This window comes from Giraffa tippelskirchi, chromosome 2, assembly GCF_054371585.1.
Source record: "Giraffa tippelskirchi isolate mGirTip1 chromosome 2, T2T-mGirTip1v1.2.pri, whole genome shotgun sequence".
Classification (NCBI taxonomy): Eukaryota; Metazoa; Chordata; class Mammalia; order Artiodactyla; family Giraffidae; genus Giraffa; species Giraffa tippelskirchi.
This window is the reverse complement of record NC_137276.1, coordinates 90983185-90998704: the sequence shown is the minus strand read 5'-3', so window position 1 is coordinate 90998704 and position 15520 is coordinate 90983185. Positions and strand designations below refer to the sequence as shown.

At 44.9% G+C, this 15520-nt stretch overlaps 1 protein-coding gene and 1 long non-coding RNA gene across 6 annotated transcripts in view; one reads left to right on the top strand and one right to left on the bottom strand.

Annotated features, from left to right (window-relative positions):
• The window catches only part of SLC9A9 (solute carrier family 9 member A9), a 634995-nt gene that overhangs the window by 58803 nt on the left and 560672 nt on the right, over positions 1 to 15520 (bottom strand). The window lies entirely within an intron of this gene.
• On the top strand, positions 1280 to 7247 carry LOC145538092 (uncharacterized). The gene is made up of 3 exons (XR_014076635.1): positions 1280 to 1381; positions 6773 to 6934; positions 7134 to 7247. It is a non-coding gene; the product is annotated as an uncharacterized LOC145538092 (long non-coding RNA).

Here is a 15520-nt window from a genome sequence, read left to right as displayed (position 1 = left end):
ACAGATAGAGAAACCCATTTTCTTGATCTTCAAAATCACTGTGGATGGTGACTACTGCCATGAAAGTAAAAGATGCTTGCTCCTCGGGAGAAAAGCTATGATAAACCTTAATAGTGTATTAAAAAGCAGAGATGTTACTTTGCTGACAGAAGTCCATCTAGTCAAAGCTATGGCTTTTCCAGTAGTCATGTACAGATGTGAGAATTGGACCATAAAGAAGGTTGAGTGTTGAAGTATGATGCTTTCAATCTGTGGTGTTGAAGAAGACTCTGGAGAGTCCCTTGGACTGCAAGGAGATCAAACCAGTCAATCCTAAAGGAAATCAACTCTGAATATTCATTGGAAGGACTGATACTAAAGCTGAAGCTCCAATACCTTGGCCACCTGATGTGAAGAGCCGACTCATTGGAAAAGACCCTGGTACAGGAACAGATTGAAAGCAGAAGGAAAAGGGAAGGACAGAGGATGAGATCATTGGATGGCATCGTTTGACTCAATGGGCATGAGTTTGAGCAATCTCTGGGAGATGGTGAAGGACAGGGAAGCCTGGTGTGCTATAGTCCATGAGGTCACAAAGAGTCAGACTCGACTAAGTGTCTAAACTGAATTTGAACTGATGTCCTGAGAGCAATGAAGGAGTGCAAAGTCACAGTCTTTGACCTCCTGGATTTTGGGGCGCACTTGGGTCTCCCCTTTCTCTCCTTTAGGGTAGAGGCGAAGTAGCTCATCTCTCTTTTCCTGGATGGTCCTGGAGAATGGCCCTGGTAGGGATGCTGGCCTTTACAGTGTGCTTGCCACTCAGGGGAAGTGCTGGAACACAGGGCAGGGAGGCAGGGAAGAGTACACTTTACCTTGATCCCACACGGGAGTGACCATGCCAGTCCCAGGCCTGAAGCTGACCACGCTGCCAGACCTGGCTCTTCATAAGACTGAGGATGTGGGTGTGCATGGGAGAGTTGGAGGGTGAGTTCAAGGACCAACCTGGAGCTCCTGCTGCCCTTGCACCACCTCCATCATGGGACTTAACTCTCTGTGTTAGGACTTTCTAAGCCCCCGTCTCCCCACTGGACTATGAGCTCCTCCAGAACAGGGTTTGCATCTTCTCATTTCTGTCCCAAGCAGGCAGCATAGTTTGTTAGCGCGTAGTAGCTGTTCAATAAACATGTCATGGACGAGCGAAAGGAGAAACATGGCTGCCTTCTGCACATCACCTTCCTGACTGCTGAGGTCACAAACTGCTCTATCCCACAGGTTGTCAGGATCCCCACTCCTCCTGCTCACACACCTCTCCCCTCTTCTCCCTCTGACCTGCCCCCCAGAGGGCTGGCCCCATGGAGCGAAGGGGAGGAACCTGACAGACAGAACCATAGGGGTGCACATTGTGAGTCAGCTTGGGGGTGGGGAGAGGATGGTTTGAATTACATTTTTCCAGGGTTTGAAGGGGGACTCTGTGTGACACACAGCAGCTGTTTCCACTTAAAATTGATTAGCAAGTATCACTACAAATGAACTCAGAATCTAAAACAAAACTCCATGGAAATGAATAGTTCTAAATGGATTGAAGCAAAGAAGTTTCTCCAGCTGAAGACCAGCCAGGAAGATTTCTTTTAACCCTGCCTTCCCTCTACCGGCCAGCCCCGGCCAGCCCTTCTAGAGGCTTTGGTCCCCCACATCACAGAGATAAAGCGAATCTCAATTCTTTCTGTCTGGCTGCTTGTCACGAATTTTAACTGGTCTTAAGCAAGTTCCCTGGCACTGTTTGCGAAGCTGCACGCAAAAGGTTGCCCAAGACAGATGCAGCCAGGCTAGCTTGCTTCACTTTGGGGCAAGAGTCACCCTCTTGGAGATGAACCCCAGAGCAGCCCTAAGGATTCTATCACAACACTCGACAGTGACTCGACAGTGAGTAACTGATAGGCTGGTGGGAAGCGCCATTTCCAATAGCCCTTCAGCACCTGGGAAAGAACATGAAAGTGAAAGTCTCTCAGTCATGTCCGACTCTTTGGGACTCCATGGACTATACAATCCATGGAATTCTCCAGCCCAGAATACTGGAGTGGGTAGTCTGTCCCTTCTCCAGGGGATCTTCCCAACCCAGGGATCAAACCCAGGTCTCCCGCATTGCCGGCAGATTCTTTACCAGCCAAGACACAAGGGAAGCCCTCAGCACCTGGGAAGTTAAACATAAAATACTGTTTGGTTTTTGAAATGCTCTTATTAGAGAACTAAAGAGTAGAATTCACAGAAACAAATAACCTCAAGGGGTGATACTCAAGGAAATTTCAGAGGGTCCTGTGGTTATTAATGGCCATACCATGAGCAGTCTTCATAGAAAGCCCAATAGAGGAGGCAAATCAAATAAAGAAAATCAATTTTTGAGAATAAATTAAATTTAAAAACACCATCAGCTGTAGGGTCTCAGCAAAGACAAGTTATAGTACATCTTCTGGTCATCTGACTAATGAAAGTCACATTTTATTCCCAGTATACTGGGCACATATTACTGAGCTCTGATCTCTCTAAAATTATATCTTTGCAAAGAGATAGTTGGCTCATCTTGACAGGGCTGATGGGTGGTGAGAGCCTCTAGCAGCAACACACTCCATCTGGGGAGATTCCGTTCCGCTCAGCTCTATAAAGCATTCTTGGCATTTCAAGAGCTGATGTACTGCTGTGCGGCATGAGAAAACAAGACCTAGCGGTCTGCTCTGTCCTCCACTGCTTAGCGCGCAGAGTAAGTACATGATCGGCCCTGAGCGACATCCATGTAGCCCCAGGGAGAACTGAAAGATGCCACTTACTCCCTTTCCTACCTGGTTTTGTTTAAAACCACGTGTGAGGATCATGACTCAGGAACCATAAGCTAATAAAGACCTAGGGTGGTGTTTGTCCTTTGGTCAAGGAGACTTAGTAACACTTATTGTCTGTACCAGTTTTAGGCTTTTATATTATCTTCTTTAATTGGAAGAATTCCCACTTGGGCAGAGCTAAAATAAAGCCAATGTTTAAAGCTTCCCTGGGGGTAATGCTAAAGTGCCTATTAACTGCATGCCTGTAGAGTGAATGTGGTGCCATGGCTGTGTGCTGCAGAAGATCCCAGAGAAGATACAGAGCCTGGGAACGCAGTGGAGAGAACAGGACTCCAATGGCAGCCAGGAAGGACCTTTGGCTGATGAAAGAAGCCAGGAGAGGACTTCCCTGGTAGTCCAGTGGATAAGAATTTGCCTGCCAATGCAGAGGGCACGGGTCTGATCGCTGGTATGGGAAGATTCCATGTGTCGAGGTGCAACTATGCTCACGAGCTGCAACTCCTGAGGTGAACAAGAGAAGCCACTGCAATGAGAAGCTTCCTCACCACAAGAAAGTGTAGCCCCCACTGGTGGCAACCAGAGAGAGCCTATGAGCAGCAATGAAGACCCAGAACAGCCAAAAATAAATAAATAAATAATAAATGATATATACAAACAAGCCAGGAGGCAGCGAGGGAAGATGGTGACACCTAAGTTCCCTTGCCCAAAGCTGCAGCCAGAAGGTTCGGTGCTAGGTATCTGAGTGTCTGAGTAGACACTTTGCTGAGGCACCCAGCACTGACGGACACTGGGGCTGGGGAGCCAGAGAGTTTGACACTAGAGATGAGGAGGAAATGACCCGTTGTTGAAACTGCACAGGCAAAAACATTCCTTCATCTTTAAATATTGAAAACCACTTGCCACTCACAAGACCACAAATTCAGCTACATGGGGCAAGTTGCCAGCTTTATTTCATTTTCTCCATCGAGCCACCCAACGTTTGTGATGTGCTATGACTACATGTCAAGGAGCCTGCTGGTCAGTGGTGATATAACCATAATTATGACATAGTTCTTTCCCTCAGACTCACTCCTACTTGAGGGAGACAGAAAGGAAACAGGCAACTTTTTGTGCTCAGTGCTCTGAGAGGGGCTAGATGGGGATCTTTGGGAGCACACAGGATGGGAAGTTATTACCAAACTCCTGTCCAGGCTAGAGGACCTCTCCTCCATTCCCAGGAGAGCTGGCATGCAACAGAGTGCCAGGCAGACAATACTCCATGCAGTGAAATGCTTTGGGCATTTAACATGGCACTGATGTTGACACCGTAATACTAATTAATGAAACATCTAGTAGACTCCCTATCAGGTATGTAAGTACAAAATACTACACTCTTGACATTTGATAGAACCCTGACCACCTGACATGGATGGACAGGGGGAAAATCAGCCCTGTGGGGCATCAGCTGGATGTAATGACACACCAAGGCATGAGTAGAGAATAATGTATTGACAATATTAACATCAATATTTTAGGTTGCATTATGCGGCATGCGAGACCTCAGTTCTCCAACCAGGGATTGAACCACTGGCCCCCACACTGGGAGTGCAGAGTCCTAACCACTGGACCACCAGAGAAATCTGACAATATTAACAACAAAATTCATATTGAGCTCTTAAAGCAATTGACAAGTGTTACTGCACCTAGTTCTCCCAATGACCCTCCTATGAAAGAAGTGATTTTTATTTCCATTTCAGAGATGAGCAAACCCAGGCTCAGAGAGGGCAAGTAGCTTGTGCGGGCACAGTATCACATAGATACTAAGTGGTGGGTGAGTCAATCTTAGTTCTATCCTCAGGTTGTTATGTGGACTAAATATGGGCAAAGTGCTAGGAATGAGGCCCTAAACGTGGCCAGCACTCCAGTGAGGTTAACCACTGTTACCAACATGGATAAATCTCTCTTGCAGATCTCTTCCAAGAGAAAAACAAATGAACTCCTCTCAAATAACCAACCTCATGCAGACTCCTCAGTGATTAAAAGCACTGTTTCCTGCCCCTAAAGGAGAAAGGAGGCAGGAGTTTACCCACCCACTCTGTCCAGCCAGGGCCAAGGAGGGGAAACTTCCACCTCATTTGTCCCTCCCTTTACTCTCAGGCTGGATGTCTTGGTGTTACTGAGATACGACGGCTTTCTTCAGTCAAAATCCTCCCAATTTCTAATGTATATTGGAATGCATTTTTAAAGTTACCATATGTCCCACAAACAGATTGTACCTTCCCCCCCCCCATTCTGTTATATGAGGTACCTAGAACAGTCGAATTTATACAGTCAGAAAGGACATTGGTAGATGCCAAGGGCCAGTGGTGAGGGAGGGAGAAGAGGGTACTTGGTGTTTAATGGGGACAGAGTTCAGTTTGGAAAGGTGAAAAATTCAGGAGATTGATGATAGTGAGAGTTGCACAACAATGTGAATGTACTTACTGCCACTGAACCATATAGTTAAATATTGGTTAAAATAGTATGCTTTGTATTATGTGACTTTTACCACAATTAAAACAAACATAAAAAAAAATCCTCGTGACTCCCACACCAACAGGAGAGTGTGAGGTGTTTGGTTGTGCAGGAAGAGGTAAGGGGGAGGGTGAGAGGGACGGCAGAGGAAAAAAGATGAGATTTAATGAACCACACTTCCCAGCAGTGTTTTCCAAGACAGGTCCTCTGGGCACTGGAGAAAGCAGACACATATTTTCTTTATTTTAAAGAAAGCAGTGTCTACAAAATTCATTATTTCTAGAGATTTGATATGTCCTGTGTTTCATTTCTTCCTTCTCTCTCCATCCCAATCTCTTTATAGGCTTTTGCCACCCAGTGGGATTTCTAGAAGACTGTTACAACCGCTGGTGGGGCTGGATATTGATATGCGGTCATCTTTTTATTTTTACTTTTTATTAGATAATCTACTTTCAGAAACTATCTCTAAGGTTGTTTTACCAACTAGAAAATGCTGCTAAACGTATTTCACCCTTCTTTCAACAAGTCAAGACTGGGATTATTTCAAAGGGAAGATGAGACATAAAATTGTATTGAGAAGAAGCTGTCATTACTGCAGTCTTTAAGAGAGATAAGCAGCATTTTTATATTATTTCTTTGAGGAACTCAAAGTAATATTCAATTAGGCCTGTGAAGTAAATATGAGACAAATGTTACTGGGTGCATTTTTCTCCTGAAGAAACGACACAGGAAAAGTGATACGCTTGTTCAGAATGCACAGTGCAGCCAAGTAGAACTTGAAACTACATATAGACCTCACAATTAGTCAGTAAATGTAATAGTTAACCACCAGACATGTGCATTGGACCAAAGAAACCAAAACAACCTATCAGTCACAAATGGTTGCCCTTTGTGGGGCATGAACCTTGGACTTGCCGGAGTTCCCACCACTCCTTCCTAATGTGGGATGGAGTCTCTTGTCGTTCCTGATCTTCATTTAGACTGTGATGCCCATTTCTGTTGCCTGCTTGAGAATCAGGCATAAGCAGTAGACACAGGTAACAGGACTGACCCCAGTGATAAATATGATAGGGGAGCAAAGGGACAGGGAAAGATTATCAGCCTGTTTCAGACTGAGAAAATAGAAACGGAAAATATAGCAAGGCATTCACCCATCGTTCCTCCAGGTTTCCACTCCCTCTGCTACCCCTTTGCCCTGATAATCTTGCAGATGTTTCCTGAAGATTTTAAATTTCAGTTGCAACAGAAATCCTTAGTGGTGTGTCATGCTCACCACTTAGCTCACCACTTGTACATCTATCCTTCAGGAATTTGTGACTTGCGACAGAGTGCAAATGTCAGATGTGGGAAAAGACAAATGATAATAATATGCTGGGAGTTGCAGCCTCTTTGCTAATTCACAGAAGCTGTTTCCAGAAAAACATTGCCTGCTAATTAAACAAACTTTTTTTTTTTTTTCCTTCTGACAGATGAAAACATGGGGAAGATCTTATCCCGTCAGATGGAGAGCAGCCACTGCCTTGGGAGATGGCTTCTTTTTCTAAGGGAATTGACATCTTGGGAACAGCAATAAAAAACTCTGATCTTCAAACCACTTGACAAACATTAATTAATCTACCTACACCCTGAGGGTAGGTATCGTTCATCAGCACCACTGCTTCAAGGTCTTTGCTGTGGCATGCCCTACAAACACGAGTTCTCTATCACTGGAGGCCCCCTCAGTTCCCTGCCCCCTGAACGGCCACTTTGGAGCAGCTGGGGTGACAGTTCTCACCACTCTCTGAAGTTTTTTGACTTGTTTACTTGTTCATATTCTGTCTCTCTTTACAGCACTGTGAGTTCCCAGAGGGAAGGCTCCTTGTCCATCTTATTCACCATGGTATCCTCAGTGCCTGGGACTGGCCTGGTGTGTAGTAGTTGTTAAATAAACATTGCTTGGATGAATTCACTGCTTATTCTCTATAAGCTACCAGTTCAGTGACGACAAGCTACTGTTTAGAAGAAGAGGATGTGTCTGTATTTGAAGTACTGAAGAATTGTAGCCTCTCCAAAATACACATACATGTTCTACAATAGTCCCTAGTACCAGTGGACATGGCCTTATTTGGAAATAGGGTCTTTGCAGATATGATCAAGTTAAAATGATCAAGGTGAGCCATAAATCCAATGACTGATGTCTCTATAAGAAGAAGGGGATTTGTACCCAGAGACACAAATGCACAGAGGAGAAGATGATGAGAAGATGATGTGAAGGTGGAGGCAGAGATTGGAGTTAGGCATCTACAAACTGAAGAATGCCAAAGATTGCCTGACAGCAACCACTAGAAGCTAGGAGAGGCAAGGAAGGATTCCTTCCAGGAACTTTTGGAGGGAGCATTGCCTTGATGAAGCACTGATTTCAAACATCTGGCCTTCAGAACTGTGAGGGAATACATTTCTGTTGTTTTAAGCCACCCAGTTTGCGGTGCTTTGTTACAACCCTGGGAAACCAATACATGAAGGTTATTACATATCAGCAAGAGACCCCTCCGGCAATGAGACAGGAAGCGCTCCTCACGCTTGCTGGGAAGCTCAGTTTACTTATGGCCTCCACTGTGGAGCAAGGTAGTCTTCAAAGCAGCTTTGTCAGAGCGGTAAGAGACATGGATGGGAAGAAAGGGAAGGGTGTGGAATTTACTGAGGCTTTCGCTTTGTGCCAAGGAGCCCTCTGGCCTGGGTGGGTCTGTCTGCTCTTCTGATATGGCCCCCTGAAATCCTTCATGTTTTGGGAGGCATTTCTCCTGGGGTTAGCTTCACTTGGCAAGTTCATTGTCATGGATACCACTAGCTACCTATTGACTGGCTGACCTCCATTTTGGAGCTTCAAGTTCTCACTTTGTGGGGTCTATATTCTCTGTTTCCAATGAGACTAAGGGATCTGCTATGGACACTGCCATTGGTGTATCAGTTAGTAAAACAAAATTAAAAACATTTTTAATTGGAGTATAATTACTTTAAAATTTTGTGTTAGTTTCTGCTGTCTATCAGTTAGTAAAAAATTAAAAACATTTTTAATTGGAGTATAATTACTTTAAAATGTGTTAGTTTCTGCTATACAACAATGTGAGTCAGCTATATGCATACATATATCCTCTCCCTCTGGAGCCTCCCTCGCACCTGTGTTGACACACAGTTATGCTCTAGGACATTTCCCCTCACACTAATCATAATCACCGAGGCCCAGAGAGTCAGCTGAAATAGTATATCCATTGCTCAGAAGTACATTCCTTCTTGTAACTAAGGAATGTTTAAAATGTCCAGTAATTTTGGAATGCCAAGGTCCTTGATTCTGATTTTTAGCTCCTTAGGAAGACTCTGGAGCAGTGATTCCTAGACTTGTTTCGGTGACAGACCCTTTGAGCATCTGAGTATGTTATAGAATCTCTCCAGATGGACATGTACACAACATCTGGATGATGCTTTAGGGTCTGGACCCTGAGTTAGGAATCCCTCCTCTGTTCTAGGTGGACCATCTTCTTCTTCATCCCGGCTTGTCACAAGGGGAAGCTGCTTGGCTCCACTGACTTTTCAGAAGAGGAGTCCTGGCCTCTTGCTTTCTGGAAGACAGTGGAGGAGCCCCGACCTCTTGGTTGGTCTAGTCTGACTTTTTCCTTTATTTCCATAATTCACCAGCATGATAGTTACTATGATGTGTCAACTTGACCGGGCTACGGGTAGCCCAGAGATTTGGTCAAACATGATGCTGGGTGTATCTGTAAGAGTGTTTCTGGGTGAGATTAACATGGGAATCAGCAAACTGAGCAAAGCAGATTGCTCTCCCCATGTGTAAGTATGTGTCTGTATCTCCTGCTGATCCTCTTTCTCCGGAGAATCCTGACTAATACACCCAGGGAAAGAGGACTCGGGCTCTGCGCCTCATTTCGCCCGGGAGCTCTTCTCCCTCAGTGGATCTAGGCCTTGTGCGTGTGCGTATACAAACTAGAAATTCCAAGGCTTACTTTTAGGGTATTAATTAGTGCGAACTAGGATGCCTACAGATGAAGAGAAAGAAGGTTTCCAAACCAGAGTGCCTGGCCTGGCATGGGCTTCACACAGTTGTAATCATAAAAGATGCTTATGTTTGCTTCATTGTTAGCATATGGCTCCACTTATCATACATATGCGCCTGAGGAAACTAATATTTTTAAAAAGGATTCTTGAACCTGGCTTATGTTAGTCTTCAGTTTGGCAGCCTAAGAGAATGGTTAGCTAATCTTCCAGTTATTTAATTGGCCCTTTATACTTGATCCCAATGTATTCATTTTTCTTTGCCTTATGCTTGTGTGAAAACGATCCGTTCTTGGTGGTGGAGGTAACTGGTTAGGTTGGAAGTCACTTCCTTTGCTGTTATCACCATCACTCTCCTTTACTACAGAGAAGGCAATGGCGCCCCACTCCAGTACTCTTGCCTGGAGAATCCCATGGACGGAGGAGCCTGGTAGGCTATAGTCCATGGGGTCACTATGAGTCAGACACGACTGAGCGACTTCACTTTTCACTTTTCACTTTCATGCATTTCATGCATTCACTTTTCACTTTCATGCATTGGAGAAGGAAATGGAAACCCACTCCAGTATTCTTGCCTGGAGAATCCCAGGGACGGAGGAGCCTGGTGGGTTGCCGTCTATGGGGTCGCACAGAGTTGGACACAACTGAAGCGACTTAGCAGCAGCAGCAGCAGCTCCTTTACTAGGATTAAAACTTCTGCTCCCCTGGGAAAGGGCAGAGATGGGGCCAGGGGAACAATAACAGCCTTCCTTGAACGAGACCTACTGAAAGAGTGGGAGCACCGTGGGGTCATTGTAATAATGGTCCAGGTGAGCCTGGTCTAGGTCATCCTCTCCATTCCCACAACCTCTCTGGGTCCTGAAAGCTCCAACCACACAGGTGGGTGGGAAAGTGCTCTACAGTCAGACCAACCTGGGCTCTAACTGCAGTCAGGGCCCTTCTTTGTACTAGTGTGTGACCCTGCTGGGTGAGTTCCCCCATTTCTGGAAGCAATACCTGTGTCTAGGGGCTGAGTGAGGACAGCGTACATGTAAAGAAAGACCCTCAAGCACTGCTGACACAGTGTGGATGCTTAGTAAATTGTACCTGCTTCTCTGTTAATCTGCATTAATGGTCTCACGGCAGCCTCTTAAATGCTGCTTCTCCCACCTTGCACAAGGCTGTCAGCTTAATCTTTTTAATGTCATCAAAAATCTTCTATGGAAAATATGCAAAAATTCCCCAAAGCCTTTGCCCTGATTGGTCAGATTATGGACAACCTGCTCTTTTCCTTTTTATTTGTTTCTGTCTCTTCTCACTGACCAGGAAAAAAAAAAAAAAAAAAGCTATTCTTCCACAGTGGTGAGAGCAGTTCTGAGCCTGCTGTTCATTGGCCCTGGTTGAATTTGTCCTCATTGGCCATGTCACCATGTTACTTAACCTCCTACCCCAGCTTCTTCTCAGCTATAAACTAGAGAGCAAAGATTGAATGGGAAAATGCATGTCAGATAACCAGCACAGGGCTTAAGCACTGAATGCTTTGAACCTCAGGAAGTGCCTGAAATACTGCCCGTGCTTGAGTTTGTTAACAGATCTGCAGAACATAGTCAATCATGTCTCTCATTCCTCTCCCTCCACAACCCCAAATCTCATCTTTGGCCTTGATTCAGCTTAGTGTCAGGCTGGGTTCTGCTCTTGCCAGGTCAGCCAGGCAGTCCCTCTGGCACTCCTGTGTCTCTGACTGCAGGCTACCAAGACCAGGGCCCTGCCTTATATGCCACACATGCAAATCAGAATCAAAAGCTTGCCTTCCTGTGCTAAGAGCAAGGGGGCTGTGGGCAGGAGTAACTGAGCAACACAGGCACACCTGGAAGGCCTCGGCCAGTTCCATAGGACGAGACCTCCCACCTTGGGCTTTGCGCTGTATTTCAATCTCTGAAAGCCCATGGCTTGTGCCAATCAGGACTATCAGCAGCAGCATCAAAAGTGGACAATAATAAGCTGTTTATGGTTCCTTGTCAGTAATTGTTGACAGTGAATCCTGCAGACCTGGTATCTGTCTTCAGGATGAGCGTAGGGCAGGCACAGAGGGTGTGTCAGCTGCAGCTCACGCAGCTTGCGGAATGCAGAGATGTACGCTCCGTCAGTCCTGAGACGTCACAGTGTCCTGGCTTAATGTCCTGCTTCTGAAAGGAGGAATCTGCTCTCTTATGGCTGAGGCTCTTGGTATTGGTTTGCTCTTCTGGCACACGACTGTTCTGCAAGCACTTCATGTGTTTGCTTGCATGTGACTATTCATAGGAAATTCCATACAAAGTTGTTCGTGATAATGAAAAGGAAAAAAACATACAAATCTCGGATGTGCAGTGAGAGGAGATTTTGACTGTGTTTGGACCCAATTATTGGAGAAACGAATACTTTGAAGGAGAGGAGAAGGATTAGAAGAAATTTCTCTGTGTGTCCAGCTCTCTCTGTCAGCCACCCTGGATATCTCTTGTTCCCAGGAACCTGTACAGTGTTAGGGTTTCACTTCACAGAGAGTTTCTAGTTCTATAGGTGCTTCTGAAGCGACTTAGTGTTAACACCTGAACAGGGGGGCATGTTGTGTGGCAGGTAAATAGGCTTCTTCTGGAGGAAGGGAAAAAAAAAGATCTTCTCTCTAGACAGTTTTGGAGAAAATCATTCAACTGAGTTGTGGCATGAATACAGTATATGTGTGCTCAGTCTCGTCCGACTCTTTAGGAGATTGTTTGTTGTTGTTTAGTTGCTAAGTTGTGCTCAACTCTTTTGGGACCCCCATGGACTGTGGCCCACCAGGCTTCTCTGTCCATGGAATTTTCCAGACAAGAATACTAGAGTGGATTGCCATGCCCTCCTTCAGGGAATGTTCCTGACCCAGGGATCAAACGCGAGTCTCTTGCGTCTCCTGCATTGGCAGGTGGATTCTTTACCATTGTGTCACCTGGGAAGCCCGTGGGTACTTAACTGAGCTAGATGACCCTACTGTGTTTTTTTTTTAAATAAGATTTGCTTTTCAGGGAACTTGCCAGTTCCCTGGTAGTCCAGTGGTTAAGACTCTGTGCTTCCATTGTATAGGACGCATGTTCTATCCCTGGTCGGGGAACTAAGATCCTGCATGCTGTGCAGTTGGGCAAAAAATATACAAAAAGATATGCCTTTCTTCCCTGAAATGACTTGCATTTCTCTCCTCTAGCTTTCTGCCCTACCCTCATTGTCAGCTGACGGCCTCACCACATATTGTATTGAAAATAAGAGGAGCCATCCGCTATAACAGATGGAACCACCTCCCCTTCCCATCAACAAACTCCCACCACCTGGCCTGCCCTCTCTTCCTCTGCTCCTTTCTTCTGAGTGTTTGTCCTGTTTCCTCAGAGGCCAGTCCCTCCTCCTGGGGTCAGGATTCCATCCTCTGATAGCTTTTCAGGGAATGGACATTTTATTCACTCTTTGGCATTGCTGTCTCCCTCCCTCCTGGATCATTTCCATCAGCTACAGACAAACGTGATCTGGTGCCTTCCATATTTAACTCTCCTCCACATTTTGCCCCATTTCTTTGCTTCCTTTTAGAGCCCACACACCTGGGAGAGTTTGTTTCTGCTCACTGTATCACTTTCTTATCTTTATTCACTCCTCATCTACCTCCACCTAGTTTTTGCTCCTGTCACTCTATTGAATTTGCTGTAGTCAAGGTCAACCAGTGACCTCTGTGGCGCCAACTCCAGAGTACCCTTCTCTGTGTCCCTCAGCCCCCAGCACAGTGACCACCCTTCTTCACACTCTGCTGCCTGAGCTCTCAGGACGCTGTACCCTCTTGTCTCCTCTTCTATTCATGGGTCTCTCCTTTGTAGCCTTCTCTGCAGACTCCCATCTTCTACTTAAGTTTAAAACCTGGTATTCTCAGAGGACCATCTGTCCTGGGCCCTCCTATATTCCCCTAAACACCATCTATCTAGGTGATCTCATCTACAGTCTTAAATACTGTCTAGAGGTTAATGTTGGTTAGTTTCTGACTCTTTGCCACCCCATGGACTGGAGCCGACCAGGCTCCTCTGTCCACGGGATTCTCTAGGCAAGAACACAGGAGTGGGTTGCCATTTCTTTCTCCAGGGGATCTTTCCAACCCAGGATACAAACCTGTGTCTCCTGCATCTCCTGCATTGGCAGGTGGATTCTTCATCACTGAGCCACCTGGGAAGCTGGCCTGGTGCCTAGTAGGCACTCAGTAAATATTTGTAGAATCAGTAAGGTGTTATTTGTTTGTGCACTTAAATCAACAGTCACACATGTCCCTCTCTCAGTGGTCCATTTTCTCTTGCCTTGTGCTCATAGTTCTTACCAATGGTGATAGGGGCCACTCATCTGTCTGGCGGTGAAATAAAGTAATTTTTTTCATCAGCAGTAATGATCCCCTTGAATCTGTCAGCAGACACACATTCAGAAATAAGTCTTTTAAGGATAATTTTAGTTGAAAAAGCTCAGAAAGGGCCCTTGTGTGTATTCTGAGAGTACAGTGGAGAGCTGGAAACATATTTCTCCATAATTTCAACTAGAACTCTCACTCGCAGAGGCTCCTTCAGACAGGAAAGAAAGAGGAAGGAAGTCTAAAGTCTCCAAAAATTGCAAATGATAAATCCAAGTGAGAGCGAAACTTCCCCTCTTAAAAAATCACCACCTCCCACAATGAGAGAAACAAAAAATCTATAAAAGTAGATTTGTAGGGGTGAGGGTAGAGTGGGGTGAATGAACACTAAAGGAACTTGCCTATTAAATATGGGGAATAAAGAAGAAAACCAACTTAGACACTGGATTAGACAGTTCGAAAAGTCCCTGAGTACAACGCCATATGGAACAGCTATGAATTTTAATTCAAGAGGAGACATAGCTTTTGTCTGTTTAACTTGTTCCAGATCCTCTTATTATTACTAGTACATTGATTTCCATTTCTTGAGCCCTGAGGCTTTTCTTGTTTCCTATCATTTGAACTTAGAAGTATTTTCCTTTGTCGCCCCTCTCCCCCACCTTCAGGATTCTTAGTTCTTCCACAAACATCCTCCATCTACGGTCACCTACTGGAGATAGAAAAATAGCCTCTAACATTTTTCTGTTCAGTGTACTTGAGAGTAATACTCTGAATGTAACACAGGATTATTAGGACATTCTGACCTCAAAATTTTGGTGGGCTGGCGCACTGTTCCAGAATGTGGTAGTAACTAGATTTTCCAAGCTATCTAGGGGAAAAATCAAGGACATGTAGTAACTTTTATGAGAAGTAGTGCCATTTCTTCCAAATTCGTTCTAAACTCCTTGAGCACTAACTAGTCCAATCCCCAAAGTTCAGGTTCCACTAAAAGTTGAAAACCTAAATGAGCTATTTTTACTAAGAAAAGAAAGGTTCTGCAAGGCCCCTCTCTTCCTGATTGCAATGTGTGTCAGCAGAGGGAGTTTTTCTACACAGACATTTCTGCTCTGTGTACAAGTACCATCCATTTTCCCTGTCTATGTGGGTTTTAATCAGTATTAGATAGATATCTGGGTTTCCTCAGTGGCTCAGCGGTGAAGAATCTGTCTGCAATGCAGGAGACGTGGGTTCGTTCCCTGGGTCAGGAAGATCCCCTGGAGGAGGGCATAGCAATCCACTGCAGTGTTCTTGCCTGGAGAATCCCATGGACAGAGGAGCCTGGCAGCCTACAGTCCATAGAGTTGCAAAGAGTCGGACACGACTGAAGCAACTGAGCACGCATGCAGATAGAAATCTATAAATCAGAGTCTGAGCTGTCTTTAAAAAAGTAAACTATTACATGTGTTATTGTAATCGCGGATATACGTCCTTTTATACTTGTAAAAACCCATAAAATGTACAACACAAAGAGTGGACCCCAATGTAAACTATGGACTTTGGTTAATAATAATGTATCAATATTGGCTCATCAGTTGGAACAAACATACCACATGAATGCAAAATATTAATAATAACAGGGGAAACTCATGCAGAGAGAGATGGTGTATATGGGGGCTCTATACTCTCTGCGCAGACCTAAAACTGCTCCAAAAAGTAAAGTCTAGTAATTAAAAATATATAAAAGTAGTTGCAGTTCCTCTGGTTTCCAGATCTTTGATGGTTTTAAAGATTATTTCACAGAACTGTTCTGAACAGCCTGAAAACACAGTAA